The 5,000-nt window shown below is 40.6% G+C and overlaps 1 pseudogene; it reads right to left on the bottom strand.

The window, feature by feature from the left end:
* The window catches only part of LOC142921622 (28S ribosomal RNA), a 10,633-nt pseudogene that overhangs the window by 2,204 nt on the left and 3,429 nt on the right, over positions 1-5,000 (bottom strand).

Raw genomic sequence — 5,000 nt, 5'->3', positions numbered from 1 at the left:
CGGATTCTCGAACTGATGTACTCCAAAAAATAAAGAATTAAAATAACAAAGTCTAATCTATATAAGTAATGTTGAATAAAGCTTATTTTTAATCTTCTTTGAAGGCAGAAAATAGTAAGGTAAAAATAAAGTCCTCTCTATGCTCTGAAGTAACATATAAAAAAAACTAGCAATAAAAAAAATACCAAGTCTTCGTCTTGGAAAATAACAAAATCTAAAAGAAAAATCTTCTTTGTGGAAAATAGTAAAATAAAAAAACCAAGTCTTCACCTTGGAAAATAACAAAATCTAATCTAAAACATCTTAAATAAAGCTTGTCTGTAGTCTTCTTTGTAGGCAGAAAATAGTACGTTACAGGACTCTCAAACTGATGTATTCCAAAAATAAAGAATTAAAATAACAAAGTCTAATCTATATAAGCGCTCTTGAATAAAGCAGTGTAAAAAAAAAAATAGCAATATAAAAAAAACCAAGTCTTCGTCTTGGAAAATAACAAAATCTAAAAGAAAAGAAAAGTCTTCTTTGTGGAAAATAGTAAAATAAAAAAAACCAAGACTTCACCTTGGAAAATAACAAAATCTAATCTAAAACATCTTAAATAAAGCTTATTTGTAATCTTCTTTGTAGGCAGAAAATAGTAAGTTACAGGACTCTCGAACTGATGTAGTCCAAAAATAAAGAATTAAAATAACAAAGTCTAATCTATATAAGTGCTCTTGAATAAGCTTCGTGTAAAAAAATAGCAATAAAAAAATACCAAGTCTTCGTCTTGGAAAATAACAAAATCTAAAAGAAAAGTCTTCTTTGTGGAAAATAGTAAAATAAAAAACCAAGACTTCACCTTGGAAAATAACAAAATCTAATCTAAAACATCTTAAATAAAGCTGGTTTGTAGTCTTCTCTCGAACTGATGTAGTGCAAAAATAAAGAATTAAAATAACAAAGTCTAATCTATATAAGTGCTCTTGAATAAAGCTTCCTGTAAAAAATAGCAAAAAAATACCAAGTCTTCGTCTTGGAAAATAACAAAATCTAAAAGAAAAGAAAAGTCTTCTTTGTGGAAAATAGTAAAATAAAAAAAACCAAGACTTCACCTTGGAAAATAACAAAATCTAATCTAAAACATCTTAAATAAAGCTTATTTCTAATCTTCTTTGTAGGCAGAAAATAGTAAGTTACAGGACCCTCGAACTGATGTAGTCCAAAAATAAAGAATTAAAATAACAAAGTCTAATCTATATAAGTGCTCTTGAATAAGCTTCGTGTAAAAAATAGCAATATAATAAAAATACCAAGTCTTCGTCTTGGAAAATAACAAAATCTAAAAGAAAGGTCTTCTTTATGGAAAATAGTAAAATAAGAATACCAAGACTTCACCTTGGAAAATAACAAAACCATCTTGAAAAAAGCTTATTTTTAATCTTCTTTGTAGGCAGAAAATAGTAAGGCGAAAATAAAGTCCCCTCTAAGCTCTAAAGTAACAAATACGACGTGTTAAAAAAAAAACTAACAATAAAAAAAAAGAACCAAGACTTCGTCTTGGAAAATAACAATCTAAATTGTGGAAAATAGTAAAATGAAATAAAAACCGACTTCACCTTCGAAAATAACAAAATCAATCTAAAACAAATGACATCTTAAAACAAAACTATTATTTGTTTCGGAGGTTGTCTATGACTGTTCATAGACCGCATAATTTCCACAGAACATTCTCAGAATATCAAGAGAGAAAAGCAGCGTTCTGCGGGAAATCATCTTGGCCAGTGATGTCGTTCTGGGTTTGGTCAGGCCCAGGGAGGTAAGTACCTCGTTATTCTCAAGGGGCCACTTTCCTCTTGCCCCAACCGGGAATCCAAAGAATGTGACCTTGCTAGCCTTCGTCAGCACTTTGACTTGATCACCAAGAGGGGTATAGTACGAAACTTTGTGCGAGGCAGCATCTGACAAGGTATTCTTTGAAAGCTCAAAACGGACGGTGACATCGATCACAACCGCCTCCTCATCTTTTGCAAACACGAGGTCAGGCTTTCTCATCTCTCCCGTCTCGGATATGAACCGTGGCTCTTTGTATACAGACCAGCCCAATCTAGCCGCTTCGTCTGCCAGAATGTTACTGATCTTGTTATGTCGCGCAATTCTTGCTTTCTGTACTGCAGGACATTGACCGAGAATGTGCGAAAGGGACTCGAGTCTGGCAGAGCATTTCCTGCAGGAACGTAAGGCCCCATCTCTGCCTCTGTTCAAGCTTTCTCTTGTTGGGTAAATATTTGCCCTTAGTTGTAGTGCTGCGATAAAGAAGCATTGTTTAAAGCCGCACCATGGCCTCAACCAAGCATTACTGATTCTATCATGCGCAAAGTTTACAATGCCCCTTCCTTGAACCGGCTTTTCGCACCATCTCTGAAATTCATGCTCCCTCCAATCGCAGGGTCTCGGATATACAGGTTCTTTTGACACCGAGTCCCTGAGAACGAATGTTGGGATTGCATCACTGTCACCCCCTGCTCGTACCCACAAATTACGGTATTCTTCCTCCATACCCTGCGAGGACACAATATTACGGGTGATAGCATCGGACGAGTTTGCTATACGTTGCAGCCTTCTAACTTGAACCGAAGGGATTGTTTTTTCCAGTTTCAAGATGGCAAGGCCTCCGTCTCGGGCTCTGGCATATAACAGTCCATCACAAGTTGAAGCGGGAAGGTGGAGCCATCCTTTTACCGCCTTTCTAATCTCTTGGTCCAACCCACGGAGAGTTGATTGCTTGCAGTCCGAGTGGTCTGCAGGATATAACAATCTGGGTAGGGCATAGGCATTGAGTAGTTCAACCTTCTGAGTTGGCTTCAGAGGCGCCTCATCGATTTTCGAGATCCATGTCTTTAGCTGACAATGTAGATCAGGCTGTATAGTGCCAGTCCAAGGGCCAATTTTCAGACCAAGGTATTTCGTTGATTCATCAGGTTGGATCATATGGACATCTTTATTTTTGATAGTCCATGGGTCGCAGTTGTTCACCGTATATGAATCTTTGGTTGGGCTTATCATGAAGCCCTGGCACTTTCTGGCCTGAACCTCCAATCCCGATAGCCCACAAAATGATTCCAAGATCGCTAGATTGGCGGCCATACCAACCCAAGATTCGCTCACCAACACCAAATCATCAGCAAACGCAAGAGCTGTCACGTGGTCGGTATCAATGGAGTACCCAACTCCGTGTGACTCTAGGGTGCATATCAAAGGGTCCATGGCAAGATTGAAGAGCAGGGGTGACATGGGGTCACCCTGTTTGACACCAACACGTATGCTAATTTCTCGAGTCGACTCGCCATTGCTTTTGAACGAGGTCGTACACCGATCGTAGGCGTTCTGGATGATGCCCACCACGTGTTCATCTACTTTCTTGTGCCTTAACACCCATAAAATATGAGCATGCGAAACCGAGTCAAAAGCTTTCGCTATGTCGATAAACATGACAGCCAACGGCCTGTGCAATTTCTTAGCATGTCTCATAAGGTCCTGTAGCACCTTAAGATTTTCAGAGCAGCCAGATGCCGCTATAAAACCACGCTGCCTTGGGTTTAAGGGACAAGCACGAGCAAGACGTGCAGTCATTATTCTGGAAAATAATCTCAGAATCATTGAACCGATCGTTATTGGTCTCCAGTTCCCCAATTCTTTCAGCTTTTCATCGTCCATAACCTTAGGAATAAGAATCGTCCTATTCTTTTTCAACTCTTTGGGAATAATTCCTGTAATCATCCATGCATTAAATAGGGCTGTCAGTGTCCGACCCTCGGGGTCGGCAGCACAGATTGCAGCCCTTGTTAGGCCATCTGGCCCAGCTGCTGACGTTGGTTTAATGGCCCGTATGGCAGTCTGAACTTCCTCCACCGAAATTAGGGGCTCAAAGTATTCGTTATTTGCAACACCTGATGACTTAAATTGGCCCAGGCCATTGAATGGCAACACCTTCTCCCATTTTTCGCAGTAAAAACGATATACATCTGCGTTCGGGATTCGGCATTCATGACGTTCAGTGCCATCCAGGACTAAGGACGCAAGAAGAGAGCGGTTCTTAAAGAAGAGCTTCTGGTGCTTCATGAAGCTTCCTCGTTTTTCCGCTCTCTTCTTCATCCAAGATCGTGTGGGTAATATCCTGGGTTTAATAATGTCGTTCTCGGGTTTTGAACGTTTGCCTTTGTTTTTCACCAATCTCATCGGACAAAGCATCAATGCTGTGGCAGTTTCTACGAGGGCATCATGTTGGCCCTCGCCGTTAAGCCAAGCCTTTATTGCCTCCATTGCAGGCTTTTCCAGGGTCCCAGAATTCTCATTCGTAAGCCGCTCAGCTGCTTGAGCGAGTATGGATGAAGTCCCCGTTGTTACATTTGGTGGGGGAGACAATGTCTCAAGAGGCCTAGAAGAAAAATGTAAGCTGTCTGACATGGGGGCCCCTGTCTTTTTACTTAGGTCCCGTCTCTTGTCAGAGACTTGCTTGTTGGTCTTAGTCCCAAGCGCTTCAGCAATGATCTTATTGATATTCTTTTTCCCCTGAAACTGCAACTCTAGAAGGGCCAGCTGTTCTACTTCCTTCAAAGACCAGCAGCTACGGTGTACCCCTCTCTGCGAGGTACCCTTTATACCATCTTTAATCCTTTCCTCATTACGGGTGACTGGGTGAGCATGCCTCTTGTGCTGCGAAAGGCCACTTAGAGTCGCAAAGCGTGCCTGGCAACATTCACAGACCATTGGTAAGCTTTCCTCAGTTAACTTTATTCCCCCACATTTGGGGGCATGACAGGCAATCGATCGGTGGTTTGAGTTGGTTTTGTCACATTTAGCGCACTTAAACACCAGAGGAATGTCTCTGTGTTTGATGTTAAAATGTGCAACAAGTTCGGATGCTTTGCCCATGTGTTGTTTACAGATAACGCATATATACTCCAGACTAGGCAGTACAACCGTGATAGTTCCCTTGGTGTCAATGGGAAACTTTCCCA

Source organism: Petromyzon marinus, unplaced genomic scaffold (genome assembly GCF_048934315.1).
Source record: "Petromyzon marinus isolate PM22_M1 ecotype Great Lakes invasive population unplaced genomic scaffold, UKy_Petmar_22M1.pri1.0 PM_G_Scaffold_82, whole genome shotgun sequence".
Taxonomy (NCBI): Eukaryota; Metazoa; Chordata; class Hyperoartia; order Petromyzontiformes; family Petromyzontidae; genus Petromyzon; species Petromyzon marinus.
This window is presented reverse-complemented; position numbering and strand designations above follow the sequence as displayed.